Genomic DNA, 18,801 nt, shown 5'->3' with positions numbered 1-18,801 from the left:
ATTAGGTTACAGAGTCCTTGATAATGTCATCTTCAGAGATTTAGGGAAAGGCTGCTGCAAAGAGGTGAATGCATATATATGATAAGGTTCATTCTCTGTTTTACTGCCTGTGTACCTCTGCTTCACACCCTCCTAGAGATTTGGTCATGCAGATGCTGATGTTAAATGCCTGAAAGCATTTAGTTTTTAAAGAATCATAGAATCAGTCAGAGTTGGAAGGGACCACAGGCATCATCTAGTTCCAACCCCCCCTGCCGTGGGCAGGGACACCCTGCCCTAGAGCAGGCTGTCAGAAGAGGTATACTGTGCTTTTCTTTTGCCTTTAAAAATCAAAGTTCATAACTTTCCTTGCTGCTACAGATTTTGCAGTTGGGAATCATAAACACTAAAGCTCCAGAAGAAAGTACTATGCTCAGCTCTGAGGCTTCCAGCATGAGAAGGACATGACCTGTTGGAGCAGGTCCAGAGGAGAGCCATCAAGATGGTCAGAGAGCTGAAGCACCTCCTCTGTGAAGACAGGCTGAGAGGGCAGGGACTGTTCAGCCTGGAAAAGACAGGGTTCCAGGAAGACCATGTAGGAGCCCTCTAGTACTTAAACAGCCCTTTCCAGGACTATTGGAGAGGGTCTTTTTGCCAGGACATGTAGTGATGGGGCAAAGGATAATGGATTTAAACTGAAAGAGAGTAGATTTAGACTAGATACAAGAAAGAAGCTCCTCACCACGAGGGTGGGTGGAGAATGCCTGTGGTAAGATAGACAAGTGAATAACTTTTTAATATAATCCCATTCACTGTCTTTGGTGTGTTAATGCCTCAACTGCTTAAAACAGAGTAGAAACAACATCTTTCTCTACATCTTCTTTCTCAGCCTGTGAATGGACTGATGTACAGAAATCAGAGTTCTAGAATGAGAGGGATTGGAAGGGACCTTTGGAGGTCATCTAGTCCAACCCCCCTCCACCAGAGCAGGTTCACCCAGAGCAGGTTGCACAGGCTGGCATCCAGGTGGGTTTTGAATCCCTCCAGAGACTGAGGCTCTACCACTTTTCTGGGCAGCCCATTCCAGTGCTCTACCACCCTCCAAATAAACAAGTTCCTCCTCATGTTTAGATGGAACATCTTAAGCTCAAGTTTGTGCCCAGTGCCTCTTGTCCTGTCGCTGGACACCACTGAAAAAAAAGACCAGCCCTATCCTCCTGACACCCACCCTTTATCAGCATCTGGATAAGTTGCTCTGTCTGTGTCAATGCTATTTAGGTCCCAATCCTGCAGTGAGATTTCTATGCATAAGCTACTGTTACAGGCTGAGAGACATGGATCTGAGAAGAGGGCTTGTTTTAAGTACCAGGCTATTTGGAGGGAGCGTAACAAGGCATGTTTTGGTGTGGAGTTGCCTGTTGCAAGTGCAGGGAAAGGACAGGAAGTTCTTAGTGAAACTAATATGTAGGACTGAGTCATGCTTGTTTATATATATGAAAAATGAGTTTTCTTGCTAAAATAAGCAGCAGTTGTGTTTGCTTGCTAGAACACTCTTGGTCATATTGTTATTTCAGAAGAAAGAATGTGCTCCTGATTAACAGGATGTTGCCCAAATCATACCCAAGTACAAGAATTCAGAGTTGAGCTGCTCTTAAAAGTGAAGAAATCATCCTGCCTACTCTCCTTCCTACCATGTCTTTAAGCAACAGTTAAACCATCCTACTCTCAATGCCACTGTCATTGGGAGACATACAAATGTCAAGCTAGAAACAATTCTGTGCTTTGCAATCTGTGGGCACCTCCAAGGTGGTGATAAATGACACTTAATTAATGGCATTGGAGGGGGCTTTGGCTTTTAATTGTACTACCTAAGTTGTTGTTTTCCTTCTTACAAGGGTGAGTACATTCATTTGCATGCTTTTTTTTGCCTAACTGTGAATGCTAACAGCATTCTAGATCTTTCTCTTGTCATAGGGCTGTTTACCTCCTTGTAACCTGTAGCTCCTATTATTGTATCCAAACCCAGATCCTTCATGTCCAAATTGCTCAGAAGAGAAGTTTAGTTTCTTAGCGTGCAGGCAGTCAGAATCAGTCGCTAGTGGGCTGCTTTTGTGGGTTTGAATTGAGTGCTGGTGCAGTGATATTTCTGTGTTTGTGTAACTTAAATGCTTTGTGATCATCCAAAAAAAAAAAAGAAATCACAAGACAACTTTTGGAAAACAGCTGACTTAAATGCATGTCTGATCTTTGTATCTACTAGATGAGGCATTTGGAGAGGAGATGGGGAGGAGTTACAGAGAAAGAGAAAAATGCCTCATCCAAAATATTCCTCTACTTTTCTTTCCCCTGTTTGGCTGTTTTCATCATAAGCCAGAGTGGTCAGTGCCTCCTTGAACAGGGCTCAGGATGTAAGGCAGCTCTCAAAAGGGTTTTTATTCAGTTTTTAACCTTCTTTGTTGGATAGATTTAAACATGATAAAGGCAGGCAGAGTTCAATAACTGTGAAGGATGTTTGTCTAGTTTAAGTTAATTCTTTGCTTATAATATTCTGCCTTTTTTAAGGGGAAAAAAAGCAGAAAAATGAACAAACAGTGTTTTATCTCATTTCTGAAACTACTAACATGAGTGTGTATATCTCATGGTAGATGGTAAAGATGAACTCCTTCAGACTATTAAATACTGCTCTCCATTAAGAAGTGTATGCACTGCACTTAATGAAGCAGCACTTAGCTTTGCTAACATCTCCTCTGGAGCAGTGTGGAGGTTCTTTTAACACACTGGTAGGTTCCTAGAACTCTTGCTTTGTAAATAAGGCCTGTTCCCAGCAAGTCCTGATTGATAGTGACAGTTAATGTAATACCTACTGGCTAGGTCTGGCCTCTCCTAAAAGAGTTCTTTGAAACTTATTTATTGATTGCTGCAATCAATGTACTGAAAAAAAAAAAAGACCACACAAACCAAACAACAACTAAACCAACATTAATTTGGCCTCAGTTTTCTGATAGATCTTTTTAAATTATTTATTCCCTGGAGTGAGTGAGATTAAAGTCTCAAAACCCTTGCCTGCCTGTTTATTTGTAAAGCATGCGGTGGTTTTGCTTGTATATGTGATTATGGACCCAAGAATTACAGCTATAAGGACATTAAATAAATGTCATTTTCTGTCCAGGTTGACCAAAAGCTGTCCAGAAATAGAGAATCTGCTTAACTCCCTCTGTGATTGGTTCTTTACAAACTAATTGTTTATGTGCCTGTGCAGAAAATGGGGTTTAATTGCATGGCTGGGATGGCATTAGCCTCTGTCGTTCTGTGTCCTTAGTCCTTTGTATTTGCACAGCACTATATAGACATCAGGAAAAGAACCCTTGTCCCATGGTACAGACCTTAGCCATCCTTCCTGTTGTCTACAAGCAGGATGGGAGTTGTGCTTTGATCCTTTTTTTACTTCAGTAATCTCTTTAGAAGTCAGAGGCTTAATGTAATCGCCATTATGAGACAATCATAGAATCAGTCAGGGCTAGAAGGGACCACTAGGATCCAACCCTCCAGTCCAGTTCCAGCCCCTGCTGCCATGGGCAGAGACGCCTCACATTGCATCAGGCTATCTAGAGACTCATCCAGCCTGGCCTTAAACACCTCCAGGATGAAGCTTCCACCACCTCCCTGGGCAACCCATTCCAGGATCTCACCACCTTCATGCCGAAGAACATCTTCCTAGCATCCAGTCTGAATCTGCCCATTTCTAGCTTTTGTCCATTCTCCCCAGTCCTGTCACTACCTTACATCCTAAAAAGTCCCTCCTCAGCTTTCTTCTAGGCCCTCTTCAGATACTGGAAGGCCACAATAAGGTCAGTTGGGAGCCTTCTCCTCTCCAGACTGAACAGCCCCAACTCCCTTAGTCTCTCCTCACAGCAGAGCAGCTCCAGTCCTTCTGATCATCCTTATGGCCCTTCTCTGGACACCTTCCAACACATCCATATCTCTCTTGTAACAGAGGCTCCAGAACTGGATGTATTACTCCAGGTGGGGTCTCAGCAGTGCGGAGTAGAGGGGGAGCATATATTAGTGCTTGGGATTGCCACAACCCAGGTGCAGGACCTTGCACTTGGGCTTGTTGAACTTAATGAGGTTGGCTTGGGCCCAGCTTTCCAGCCTGTCCAATCCCTCTGGATGGATCCCTTACCACCAGCTTGCCAGCTGCACCGCACAGCTTGGTGTCATCAGCAACTTGCTGAAGGGGCACTCAATACCATGGATAATGTCAGACATAAATCATCCAGTGATAACACTGATCTCTTTTTTTTCTGTTCCATATACAGTTTATCAGGGTGTTTTAGTTAGAGTAATGTAAGTTTAAGCAGCTGCTTTTGATGAACTAGGTCTTGGCTTCAGTGTGTTGCCTTAAGAAGAGGTCACATGTGCCACCTTGAAGGCTGGTTGGAACTCTTACTCTGTGCATCTGAGCTTTACTTGTACTTTAATCCAATGGTGAGATGCTGCAATTGCAAACGTTCAAAGGCAGAATGAATGCAATAAAATAACTCAGCTTGCAGCCAGTCCATTAAACATCAGTATAGCACGGAATTCTTCTCCTGTCCTGTGTGCTCATAAAACCAGGACAACAAATTGTACAGCAGGTTTCTATTTTCCATCATTTTGTACAAATAATAACCACTGCTAAGTATTTCTTTCCCAGCCATTGCTGCAGACTAATATATTAGTCTGCAGTACATTTGGTGAAAAATGTGGTTAATATCTTCTCTTTGGCAGAGACATATTTCAGGTGTGAAAAGACAATAACAAACAGTTCATAGCTCTTTTGAAGGTCCAGCAGTAGACTAAGGATCAGTGCTGGGCCCAGTCCTGTTCAGTATCTTTATTGATGATGTGGATGAGGGGATTGAGTCCAGCATCAGTAAGTTTGCAGATGATGCCAAGCTAGGAGCAGGTGTGGATCTGTTGGAAGGTAGGAGAGCCCTGCAGAGGGACTTGGCCAGGCTGGATGGGTGGGCAGAGGCCAATGGGATGAGATTTAACAAGGCCAAGTGCAGGGTTTTGCAGTTTGGCCTCAACAACCCCAAGCAGCACTACAGGCTGGGGACAGAGTGGCTGGAAAGCAGCCAGGAGGAAAGGGACCTGGGGGTACTGATAGACAGTAGCTGAAGATGAGGCAGCAGTGTGCTCAGGTGGCCAAGAGAGCCAGCGGCATCCTGGCCTGCATCAGGAACAGTGTGGCCAGCAGGACAAGGGAAGTTATTCTGCCCCTGTACTCAGCACTGGTCAGGCCACACCTTGAGTGCTGTGTCCAGTTCTGGGCCCCTCAATTCAAGAGAGATGTTGAGGTGCTGGAATGTGTCCAGAGAAGGGCAATGAAGCTGGTGAGGGGCCTGGAACACAAACCCTGTGAGGAGAGGCTGAGGGAGCTGGGGGTGTGCAGCCTGCAGCAGAGGAGGCTCAGGGCAGAGCTCATTGCTGTCTACAACTACCTGAAGGGAGGCTGTAGCCAGGTGGGGTTGGTCTCTTCTCCCACACAACCAGCAACAGAACAAGAGGTCACAGTCTCAAGTTGTGCTGAGGGAGGTCTAGGCTGGATGTTAGGAAGTTCTTCACAGAGTGATTGGCATTGGAATGGGCTGCCCGGGGAGGTGGTGGAGTCACCATCCCTGGAGGTGTTCAAGAAAAGCCTGGATGAGGCACTTAGAATCATAGAATCAACCAGGTTAGTGCCATGGTCTGGTTGACTGGCTAGGGCTCGGTGCTAGCTTGGACTGGATGATCTTGGAAGTCTCTTCCAACCTGGTTGATTCTATGGTTCTATGATTCTGCGAAGAAGAGTTTTGAATTTAGAGATTTTGTAGGGTGTTAAAAAGCCTATTTTGTTGTTTGTTTGGTTGATTTTTTTTTTAATTCTATAAACTTTGCATTCTGCTTCTTGACTCTTTCCACCACACCCTCTCTGTGGGGTTCCACAGCTTTGGTCTATGTCAGTAAATCCATGACTGAGACTTTGCTGCAAATGCTTTCACATCTGATGTGATCGATAACATTCAAACCTAGTAGAGAAGTTTCTGTTTTTCTTCAAATGTTAAAAATTGGGGTGCTTTTTACTATCCAACACTGCAGTTCCCCAGCATTTCACTAGGATTCCCTCTTGACAGAACCATGGGATTGTTTTTACACTGACCTGAACCACACAGTGCTGTCCAGTTATGCACCCTTGTGTGCTGACATTTTGAATCATGTGTGTGCTTTCCTGCTGGGCTGCAGCTCTGGCACTTGATGCAGTAATATGTTCATGTTTGAATACTTAGTGCTCACATCTTTTAGCTTTTGGTTGCCACCACTGTGTCACTAGGCATTACTTCCATCTAGAGTTAGAGATCATCATTCTAGAGCTCATATAAATGCATAGGATCATCCTTGGAAGATTTGTGGTGATCCAACTTACATTTAAAAAAAGAAAAGAAGAACAAACCACCAAACATCTAAACAAAAACACAATCTCCATGCTTTGTCTTGGTGGTCCAGGATCTCAGAATGTGAGATTTTGGGTCTATATATAATGGCTTTTATGCATTTTATGCATTTCCTGCTCCAGCAGAGGGGTTGGACTCGATGATCTCTTTGGTTCCCTTCCAACCCCTAACATCCTGTGACCCTACCATCTCTTGGAAGAAAGACTGATAAACTTTTTGGGCTGTTCAGTCTGGAGAAGAGGAGGCTGAGAGAGGATCTGATCAGTGTGTGCGAATATTTGAGGAGTGGGTGTCAAGTGCCTGGGGCCAAGCTGCAATAAGACACAGAGCAACAGCTACAGACTGGAACACAGAGGGTTTCATGAGGTGAAACTTCTTTACAGTGAGTGTGACAGAGCCCTGAAGCAGGCTGCTGAGAGAGGTTGTGAAGTCTCCTTCTCTGGAGACTTTCCAAACCCATCTGGATATATTCCTGTGTGACGTATCCTAGGGAGATCCTGCTTGACAGCGAGGTTGGACGTGATGATCTCTGGAGGTCCCTTCCAACCTCTAAGGTTCTGTGATTCTGTATGAATCAGTTACTACTCCTGGAATATGCACATGTTGCATTTATATGGGGGGAAAAAAAAGACATTTGACATTATTTGACTTAACCAGATGCTCCTTAAAACATCATGACTGCATTGTGTGAGCTGTATGTGGCAGCTGAGTATGCAGTAGGAAAATACCTGACATCAGTCAAGGTTTTGGAGCAGACTTAAAGTCTCCATGGAAAATTATGCAGAAAACTTACTGGGACTCATACGGTGTGTGTAGGCTGCTAGCTGTGGAAGCTGATAAGTTCTTAATGCCTCTTATGGAACCTGGGGCAAGTGTGCCATCTCCTCATATTGTCCAGGGTTGCCAGAACCTGTCTTTAGCACAGTCAAGAGTGAGCTGAGATCCGTGGTGCAGCTACTGAATTTGGCTCCTAAGTGATTTGAAGGATGGAGCAATAATAAAAGAAGTAATACACATTTGTTGGAGCTATTTGATTACCACCAGCCGAGTCTCTATAGATTGTGATAGATCTCTGCCTTTCATTGATCAGGATGAAGTTGTACAGAAGGTCAGTATATGAAAGCTTTGAGTGTATTCTAATTGAAAACCCAAGTTTCTCTGTTTTAATAGACAGGGAGGGGGAGGTTATCTTTGTTTAGCTCTGTTGAATTGCAAATTTATTTGCAGTTTTCCATGAGCAGCATTTCCCTTCCAAGGCTTCAACTATGTGCTGGTTTGAGGCTAGTTGGAATATTCTAAGAGAAATGGCATCATTGATTGTAAAAAGAAAAGAAAGTGTATCATTCTTTGGTTTGCTAAAAAGGCATAAAAAGCTAAAATATAAACAGTTTGTCCCTCTGTGCTTCTGAGTGCTTGTTTCCTTTGGACTTCTTTTCTCTCTAATGTCTTCCTCTAACCTTGGCTAATAAAACAAGCTTTGCTGGTTGTTTTATGTCTAGGGGAGAGAGGGATTGGCATTGGCCCCTTCTGGGCTTCTTTTCTTTGTCCAGGAGGGAATTTGGATTTCTGTGTTATTTCCCAATTGTATATAATTGTAAATACCTGTAAATATATAGTGTGTACATGCTTGTGAATTTAGCTTTGCTGTGCGTAGAGCTTTATCTTGCTTTCAATGCATCTGACCTGGTTGATTTAGTTGGGGCAGTTAGTGAGGCAGGAGCTGTAAAACACATAGTTACTTTTTTTATTTCCAGAAAGCCCTACCCACAACTATATGCAAATTAGTTAAATTTGGGTTCTAATTCAGTCGGGAAAAATCTTCACTGGGATTCATTCATTTAGGAGAACCAGATAACTGGAAAAGTTTAGCCACAAAATGGCTTTGCCTTACTTACAAATAGGCAGCCTGGAGCCCTAGGGGCAGTCTGTGCTACTCACTGCGAAGGAGTAGAAATTTCAAGGTAGACTCTGGCTCCTTTGTGGCAATGTTGGAAGTGCTTTGTTGAGAGGCTTCTAGATCTTCCCAGGGAGCTAGTGTTGTGGAGGCAGGAATTAATGTGTGGCCAAGTCGGGAATTTTATACAAAATAGTTATTTTCCCAAAAACCCACCCCCAAAACTATATATACAAAGATTAATTTAGTTTAATTAGCAGATTCAGTCGCATGAGAATTATCTACAGGGATACCATCAATAATCTGACTATTTTGGAAGTCAGAAGTTGGAAAAGGCTTTAGCTATTAATTAATAGCAGGTTTCTTACTAATAAAGTTGAGCCAAAATAACTCACAATCAGGCTGGCTTCCTGGTGAGGTTTGTGTCTTGTTCTCCTGCAGAAGCTGTCGGAGAGTCGTTAAAAGGTATTCAGCTCTTACAAAGGTGTCAATGGGGAAGCAATCCTTTGAAGCTTTCTGTATTCACCTTAGGTGAGCGAGGAGGGGGGGGAAGTCTCAGGCAGGCACCAATGTCCAGGCAGAACCGAGTCCAAGGCAGGAACCCCCAAAGGTGGGAAGCCTCCCAATTTATACCCTTGCTAGACAAAGGGCAGAGTTACCACACCTTAGGCGCGAAAGGGCACAGCCAATCCCAGCCAGATCCCAGCGCGGGCACTGCACAGGCACTCCTTGTGTGGGCAGGACCCCTTTGCTCACCCCCTTCATGCCTGCGGGGCAGGCGAGGGGGGTGGAACCAGGCGGCTTTCCCCCTCCCATTCAAGCCATGGAGAGAGAGGAACTTATGGGTACACAGGACTTCCAGGACAGCTGGAAAAGAGGCAGACAACCTCTGGCCTGATCCTGGTTCCTCTTGGCATGGTGGTTTGCAGAGGTGCAGGCAGGATCTCTTGCAGGTGTGCAGAGAGCACAATGTCGGTGACACTTCTTGCCATGTTGTGAGGCACTTAAATGCCTTCTCCTGGGAAACTTGAGGCACTTAAGTTTCCAGGTAGTTCAAGCCCAAAACATCAGGGCTGAGCTGGTCTGAAGCATGAGGCAGAGCACAACACATTGTCCAAGAGCAGTGAGGCAAAGGCAGCACAACTGCTTGCAGCTCAGCTCCGTTTATATTACTTGCCCGAGTGCAAAGGCTTCTTTGGCCACAGAGATTCACCAATCAAAATGGCATTTGCCAAACTGACCATATCAGGTGAACCCAGGGCTTGCTCACCCTTATTTGGGCAAGACAGCAACAAGTACCTAAACACCTGTGGGTACCTGTTTATCACTTTGGGCTGGGACGTAATGGCCCAAGCCTTTGTTTTCCTCTTGCCCTTGCTTCCCCCATCATCAGAAGGGTGGGGCAAGCCAGGACATCTAATAGGCCTATTAACTTTCCAAGGCACTGGTCTGGTAGATTTCAGTAGTAGAGAGGAAATTCCCTACTCATTACAAGCTAACAGGCAACTTGCTTTTGAAGCAGGATGGTCTAAGTGCATTGCTAGTAATGTAATACTGATATATCAGGAATTTTTTAAGGGAAGACAATATCCCTGAAAATAGTTGTGGCTGATATTAAACTAAAGCATGATAATTTGCATCTCTGTGGAATGCTTTTTGTGCGCTTGTGAAATACTTAAAATACCTGACCTCGGCTAGAATAAACACCAGGAGGTTCTTCAAGGCTTGGGCTACAGATTCAAAGCCCAAGAATCACAAGTATGGGTCTAGAAAACCCCCAATAGATCTATGGACATGAAAACTTTGTCTCTAGAAGCATAAAAAACGTTTGGGTTTTTAATTGTTATTATTAAGTTCTTGTTTTGCACCTAAGTTGTGCAATGCATACAGTTGTGACACATTCTCCTTTTTAATACTACACCCTCTTATTTTCAGCTAAACACTAAGGACAGTGTAGATTCCTGATATTCTAGGCCAGAATAAAATAAGTAGATGGTAAACACATAGAACCAAGACAATTTCAATTCAGTCATTTGAATTTCTGTGTTCTGTGTCCTGCTCTGGAACCTGATCTAGGGTAGGGTGTCCCTACCCATGGCAGGGGAGTTGGAACTAGATGATCCTTGTGGTCCCTTAAAACCCTGACTGATTCTATGCTCTTACATTAAAGGAAATTCAGACCTCTCTGCTTTACCTTAGCTTACCATGGCTGGTAGCTTCAGCTTTCTACTTCTTTTTTTTGTTCATAACTGGAAAAACAAAAGCTTCTTTATAAAAACGGAGGCAGTGGTTTAATAATGGAGTATTTCAGCCCTACTAGATGTGAAGTACAATGATATGATTGCTTAAACATGTATTAATGCAGAAATGTAATATGATATTGACATTAATTTGTATTGTCTAATTTGCTTCCAGGGCATAATTGTCTGTTCTCTGCTTTTGATGACAAGTCCTAAGCAATGCTGTGCTTCTGTGGGAGAGTTTGAATTGAGAGTACTGTGTAACTAGGGACATAGTGCAGACTGTTGACTTTTTGGTTTGTTTTTCTTTTGGGTGGGTGGTTTGGTTTTGTTGGGGTGTTTTCAGGGGCTTTGTTTGTTGATTGTTCTTTGTTTTTTTCATGGGGTTGTGATTTTTGTTTGGTGGTTTTGGATTTTTTTTGTTTGGGGTTTTGTGTTTTTGTTCATTTACTTTGGTTTTGTTTGTTTGGGTTTTTTTGAGTCAGGAACTATAGCAGTATATTCTCTCCTACTTGAAAGCAAGCGCTGAAAAAACTTAGCCAAGAGTTTGGGGTTTTCTTTGTGATATCTTTTTGATGTTTGTTTTGTTTACAGCTGCAGTGTTTTAAGCAACATATGTTTGGCATCAGAGGTAGCATGCCTGAGCACACTCAGGACAGACTGAGCACAGAAGAACAAAATACAGATGAGGGGACCAGTGATTCAGTGTGGCACATGAAGCCACAGCAGATTCGGTCCATAGGTGGCCTCATTGCTGTCTGTAACTGCCAGAAAGGAGGTTGTAGCTAGGTGGATGTCACTTTCGTCTCCTAGCAACAGAACAAGGGGACACATCTTAAGTTGTGCCAGGGGAGGTCTAGGCTGGGTATTAGGAGGAAGTTGTTGGCAGAGAGAGTGATTGACATTGGAGTGGGCTGCCCGGGGAGGTGGTGGAGTCATCATCACTGGAGGTGTTCAAGCAAAGCCTGGCTGAGGCACTTAGTGCCATGGTCTAGGTGATGGGACAGGACTGGGTGATGAGTTGGACTGGATGATGTTGGAGGTCTCTTCCAATCTGGTTGATTCTGTAAGCTGATGTCTGCTCAAGTGAACAGTTAGGGTGCCACGCTGCTGCAGGTAAAGGAATACTTGGGATTTGAAATCTGCTAAGGTCCTCATCATTGCTGATACTCAGATAAGTGTTGCAAATAACTCTGCTAAATTGTGAGTCTGCGTAGCTCATTTTTTTTCATCTACATCTGTTGTGTTCTGTAATTTATCATCCTGTTTTGAATATCTTTCACTGCTTGCCAGTTCAAATAGCTTCTAAGTTAAAACTTCTGCTTCTGTAGTTATATTAGATTTACAAGCAGTTAAGCTCATCTGCAGCAAATAAGGGAAAGAGAATGTGCACCCATGCCATGTGATCATCTTTGTGTTTCTTTGAAGCAAGGAGTATGATTGTCTTTTGTTGAGAAAAGGCAAAGCTTATCCAATGGCATCCTGGCCTGGATCAGGAACAGTGTGGCCAGCAGGACAAGGGAGATTATTGTGCCCCTGTACTAAGCACTGGTCAGGCCACACCTTGAGTACTGTGTCCAGTTCTGGGCTCTTCAATTCAAGAGAGATGTTGAGATACTGGAACGTGTCCAGAGAAGGGCAATGAAGCTGGGGAGAGGCCTGGAGCAGAGCCCTGTGAGGAGAGGCTGAGGGAGCTGGGGGTGTGCAGCCTGCAGCAGAGGAGGCTCAGGGCAGAGCTCATTGCTGTCTACAACTACCTGAAGGGAGGCTGTAGCCATGTGGGGGTTGGTCTCTTCTGCCAGGCAACCAGCAATAGAACAAGGGGACACAGTCTCAAGTTGTGCTGGGGGAGGTCTAGGCTGGATGGTAGGAGGAAGTTACAGTATCACAGTATTATCAGGGTTGGAAGAGACCTCACAGATCATCAAGTCCAACCCTTTACCACAGAGCTCAAGGCCAGACCATGGCACCAAGTGCCACGTCCAATATTGCCTTGAACAGCTCCAGGGACGGCTACTCCACCACCTCCCCGGGCAGCCCATTCCAGTGTCCAATGACTCTCTCAGGGAAGAACTTTCTCCTCACCTCCAGCCTAAATCTCCCCTGGTGCAGCCTGAGGCTGTGTCCTCTTGTTCTGGTGCTGGCCACCTGAGAGAAGAGAGCAACCTCCTCCTGGCCACAACCTCCCCTCAGGTAGTTGTAGACAGCAATAAGGTCACCCCTGAGCCTCCTCTTCTCCAGGCTAACCAATCCCAGCTCCCTCAGCCTCTCCTCGTAGAGCTGTGCTCAAGGCCTCTCAAAAGCCTCATCGCCCTTCTCTGTTGTCAGAGAGAGTGATTGGCATTGGAATGGGCTGCCCAGGGAGGTGATGGAGCACCATCCCTGGAGGTTTTCAAGCAAAGCCTGGATGGGGCACTTAGTGCCATGGTCTAGTTGATTGGCTAGGGCTGGGTGCTAGGTTGGACTGGATGATCTTGGAGGTCTCTTCCAACCTGGTTGATTCTATGATCATTAGGTCATTTTCTGAATAGTGGAAACATTGTTCTGCTTCTCCAGTTATGACTTGATTTATTTAAATTGGACAATCACATGACCTATTTATATATTTGAACTTTAGAGAAAGTAAGGGAAATTCACTTAACTTCTTCATTCTTCTCTTGAAGGCAGTTGCAAGAAATCCAGAAACCAGGTAACAGATATACCTGTGAGGAGTTGTTAGGTGTCCAGGCTCAGAGCAACAGTAAAATAAACCTAACTCTAAGGGCAGGATTTGAGCAGCGAGAGAGGATATGTATACATACATATATATATATATATATATATACACACACACATAGCGTTCAGCTCACTTTTTCACCCACAGCTGTGCAGTACAGTGTGTAAGCACAGCTGATGTCTGCTGGTGTTTTGATGCCATTTTAGGGTTTCCCTTGCATACATAGGAAAGGATCTGATTTCTCCCAGCAGCTTTCATCATTGAAATTCTTAAGCCTGTGGTTTATTGTACATCCAATTTCTTCAGTGAAGTGCCTGCTTTTTTTATAGTTACATTAGAGAGTAAATACTTCTAGACTGCCCACTTAGTGTGCTTCATCCGTTTTTCTCTCAAGGTGATGTAAAAAGAAAGCTTTCTGCTGCATGCACCTTGCATGCACAGGAGCAAAGTGTTCAGTGTGCTTCACAGCTGCGTGTCCAGTCATCTGGAATCAACAAAAGTGAACATAAATGCAGGAAAAGAATGACCTTTTACACTTCTGCCTGATCATCCCATGTGTTTGCAAAGGGATCTTCCTCTAATTCATGATCTTAAATTGAGTAAGAGGCAGGTATCTGGCTGGTGTTAGCTTTGGCAGTAGGTGTCTGTAGCTTAAGAGCATTAATTAAAGTTTTAAGGCCTGAGGGATTACTTAAACATCTCAGCAGTCATCATAGTTTTCAGAACATTTATAGGCTTATTTTTAAAGCCCTTCCTTCCTTTCTCCGTTTCTGTTCTAGGGCTGGAATGGGAAAGAGTATATTGCTATGGAGGCTTCCAACATTGTATTTCTGCATTAAATATGTATTACAGTAAAATGCTTCTCACTGGGGCTCAGATTAGGAAATACATTCAGAATATTGTTCCTGTTGGTATTCCCTGCTGGATTTCTCCATCCGGTAATGTCAGTGATTAGGAAGTGATAGCATATGCATGTGACAAGTTAATTATGAAAGCCTGAAGTGGGTAATTTGATTGTGCTACTAAAACTATAGTAATAGAGCACTTGTGTGTGTGGTTACCAGCTTTAAATCACTGTGATTGCTGTTAGTCATGTGAGGTGCTTGCAGGAAAGAGAGCTTTCAGCTTTTCATTACAAATCCCCCACTCTCTGTCCAGTGATCTAAGGGAGAACGTGCTGCCATCCGTCTAACAGACAGCAGTGGTGCTTTACAGACCATTACTCTCAACACTCCAGGGGAATGAGAATGGGAAGAAGGAATGTGCCTGAATATTGCAGTATCTTTGGGACTGTAGAGCTTCTTACTTACACAGATTCCTATCTAAAAGTGAGGGAAGCTTATAGAGTAATGTCAACGTTATTATAAGACTTCACCTGGAATGCTGTGTTCAGTTTGGGCTCCCCCATTCAGGATGGATGGGGATCTACTGGAGAGAGCCCAAGGGAGGGCTAGGAAAATGATGAAGTGATTGGAGCACTGCCCTGTGAGGAGAGGCTGAGAGACCTGGGGCTGTTTGGTCTGGTGAAGAGAAGACTTAGAGGGGATCTAATTAATGTTTGTAAATATCTGAGGGCTAGGGGTCAGGAGGGAGGGGACAAACTCTTCTCAGTTGTGCCCTGGGATAGGACAAGAGGTAATGGGCATAAACTACAGCACAGAAAGTTCCACCTCAACACGAAGATCTTCTTCACTGTAAGGGTCACAGAGCACTGGAACAGGCTGCTCAGGGAGATCGTGGAGTCTCCTTCTCTGGAGAATTTGAAGACCCATCTGGATGTGTTCCTGTGTTATCTGAGCTAGATTCTATGGTCCTGCTTTGGCAGGGGGTTGGACTTGATGATCTATGGAAGTCCCTTCCACCCCCTGACATCCTGTGATCCTGTGGGAATTCTACCTAGACTTAGCAGTCTCCTCCAAGGAAGCTGTACCTCAGTTCACAGTATCACAGTATCATCAGGGTTGGAAGAGACCTCACAGATCATCAAGTCCAACCCTTTACCACAGAGCTCAAGGCTAGACCATGGCACCAAGTGCCACGTCCAACCTTGCCTTGAGCTGCCCCAGGGACGGCGACTCCACCACCTCCCCGGGCAGCCCATTCCAGTGTCCAATGACTCTCTCAGTGAAGAACTTTCTCCTCACCTCCAGCCTAAATTTCAGTGAACAATACAGTAACTGGTATGTTTTAATTGATCAAAACCCAGTGAGATTTAGCTCTCAGGGCGAAGAAAGCTGGTGTAATTTAAAAATCAAGCAACAAAATAACCTTTGTTTCAGAGAGAGTATTTTCAAATGAATAATGTGTCTGACGCGATGCCAAACAGTTTTTCCTTGGCATTCTTTTGTGTTGAAATGGCAATTAGAAAAAACTACATTGGAAAGAAATACATATATGAATCACATATCCTTAATGTGTATGATTCTTTTTTGCTAAAGATGAGCTCAGTGGCTTATGAATCATAGAATCAGTCAGGGTTGGAAGGGACCAAAAGGAGTTCCAACTCCCCTGCCATGACTAGGGACACCATAGATCAGGCTGGCCAGAGCTTCATCCATCCTGGCCTTAAACACCTCCCGGGATGGGGCCTCAACCACCTCCCTGGGCAACCCATTCCAGCCTCTCACCATTCTCATGGTCTAACTTGAAGACTTTCTGCTTTGTGTAGCTTCAAGATCTGTTCAAGTAATTTATTTTTCTGGCAAGACTTTTGGTTTTAAAATGTTTTGAATTGCTTGAAACATATGAAAAAGAGGGAGGTGGTTAATTTAAATTTTATTTGGCCTGTAAGTGTTTTCTTTCACTTACAGGTGTCCTTTAACCTCTTAGAATTAAATTTAAGTCAACTTCTAAATAAAGAAAAAAGTCTGTAAACCCTTTTTTTCTGTGTGCAATATTAGAGGGGGTAATGGGTTGATGAGGAAGGAAAGAAAAAACCCAACAACTTTTTGACATACTCATGGATCTCAGTTGTGTGAAACTGAGTGAGCTGGGTGATAGGTTGGACTGGATCATCTTGAAGGTCTTTTCCAGCCTGGTTGATTCTATGAAACTAAATTTGAAATTACAGTTATTTTCAACCTGGCCCAGACTGTGTTTATCAATGCAACAAGAGAAATGGATGTGTGGTAAGGGTTGGGAGGAGCATGTTTGTCTAGAGAATTTTACATACCAGTGAAGCTGGTGTTTCTGGGCAAGACTTCTGAAAGATAAGGAGGAAGAGGGGAGCACTGTGAGTGCAGAAGCAGTCACAGAATACAGTATTTCAGGAGTGATGTCAGAAAAGTGAGTAAAGAAGACAGGGTGAATTCTGCACTCTTGAGTTCTGTGCAAAAGTAGGTCTTGAGAAATGTTTGAGTTGTGAGGGATCCATCCCTCAGAATCAGGGACCCAGGCTAGAGGATGAGACATCCAACAAGCAAATGCACTGTGTTTGGGGAGTTTGAGGTGGAAATTGTGGAAAGAGTCATGATAGTTCTGGGCTGAGAGGGTGGGGAGTTTTGGGAGATAGAGTGTTTTTGTAACAGAAAAGGATAAGCATAACGTAGTAGAAAGCCAGAGGAAATCCTGAAGTATAGGAAGAGTAGTAGTAGGATGGAGAGCAAGAGTAGGGAGCTGAAAAAGTTATTAACCCACTCCTATCTTCCTACATGAAAAATTGAAAAGAAAAAAACACACACACACAAAAATCAAAAATCTCCTCAAAGAGAAACAGATTTATCCTTCTGGCTGCTGGCCTCGTGGTGGCATTTTTAACGGTTACCCATCTGGAGAAGCTGTTAGGCAGCTCCCTGCTATCTTTAATCTGTGCTGCTCAGAGATCTGTCAGTAAGCAGAAGATGTCCCTCAGCTCTCTTATGGGCTGGGCTGTTAAAGGAGGTGTCCTTACTTTCTGGCATATCAGCACCACCCATTCTGTCTTAATGATGAGTCACTGCCCCACAGAGAGAGCCATCCTCTGGGTAGGCCTGGAGATGAGCTGTTGGTTGGCACAGAGTGTACTGTCCTGCAAATTTTGTTGCTTTGTTTTGGCTTTTTCTTGTCTATTTATTTTAAAGTGTTTGCCATAGACTTTCTTCTGCCTTCTGATTGACAGAATTTAGGTACATAACACCTAGCCTTCTCACTGACATTTCTACACTATGGGGCTTTTCTTACTGCTTGTCTTGCATGTGTCATCATTCCTGTCCCTTTGAATGGAAGGTACATAGAATCATAGAATCAACCAGGTTGGAAGAGACCTCCAAGATCATCCAGTCCAACCTAGCACCCAGCCCTAGCCAATCAACCAGACCATGGCACTAAGTGCCTCATCCAGGCTTTTCTTGAAGACCCCCAGGGACGGTGCCTCCACCACCTCCCTGGGCAGCCCATTCCAATGGGAAAGCACTGCCTTTCCATGTTTCATTCCAGCCTCTTCCTGGGCTGTGTAAGACCTGAGTTCTTAATTTTTCTGAAGCACAGTGAATGGCATTTGCACTCCCTTGAACTGTCACAGCTGAATTCATCTTTGCTCACTCAGGTATGTCCTTACTCATGCACTGTTTTCCTGTCAATAGGTGTAATTCTCAGAAATGTGTAGCTCCCTTCCCACCATGCCCTATTCACCCAGCAGCTGAAAGATGCTTGGGAGCCATGCATCGAAAGTGTGAACTCCTTTTGGAAGGCAGGCTTAATGAGGGACATGACACTTAATTGTACCTGCCAGTCTTAACATAGCCTGTAGTCATTGTGGTGGCTGGGACGTAAAGGAAATAAGGGTCTGCTGACAGCTCAATGCTTGAAAATTGCTTGTCTATGTATGTTATCAAAAGAATTTAGTTCTTTGCTGGGATGAAACCCTTCTGATTTCTCCTCATGATCCTCATTTTAGCTGTGTTTACAAGCATGGATTGCTTCTGGCAGGAACAACTAGCACAGGAAATTTTTCCTTGTGCTTCAGTGTTCTGCGAACTGTCTTTCACAGGTGGATAGAATCATAGAATCAACCAGGTTGGAAGAGACCTCTAAGATCATCCAGTCCAACCTAGCACCCAGCCCTGGCCAATCAACTAGACCATGGGATAGATACAGCTTGTTCAATTTCTGCTGGGCTGTGCATAGCAAGCTGGTACTAAGAAACAATTTGCTCATGGCATGGTAGCTACATCTTGCTTTGATATGTAAGTCTGACTTGCATGATAATTTTTGTACAGAATTCATGAGCTTGTTTAGAGAAGAGCTGTGGTGAGAAGCACTCTCAGCTTTACACACCACTATTGCCACCTGAGTTCCTGGAGACAGTTTCTTTCTTTCTGTAGAGCTGAGTGGTTAGAATCATGGAGTCATAGAATTTTTCAGGGGTGGAAGGAACCTCAGGGATCATCCAGTTCCAACCCCCCCTGCCATGGGCAAGGACACCTCACACTAGATCAGGTTGCACAGAACCCTGTTTTGATGGTTTGGGTGTTACCCACCCCCCCACTTAATAAAATCACCCAGACTAGATTCAGCTGA

The 18,801-nt window shown here is 44.1% G+C and overlaps 1 protein-coding gene across 2 annotated transcripts in view; it reads left to right on the top strand.

Annotated features, from left to right (window-relative positions):
- Positions 1-18,801, top strand: part of GHR (growth hormone receptor) — a 185,663-nt gene that overhangs the window by 27,170 nt on the left and 139,692 nt on the right. The gene's annotated exons all lie outside the window — the stretch shown is intronic.

The sequence above is a fragment of the Pogoniulus pusillus genome, chromosome Z (assembly GCF_015220805.1).
Source record: "Pogoniulus pusillus isolate bPogPus1 chromosome Z, bPogPus1.pri, whole genome shotgun sequence".
Lineage (NCBI taxonomy): Eukaryota > Metazoa > Chordata > Aves > Piciformes > Lybiidae > Pogoniulus > Pogoniulus pusillus.
Note: the sequence above shows the minus strand (reverse complement) of the source record. Positions and strands in the feature narration are given on the sequence as shown.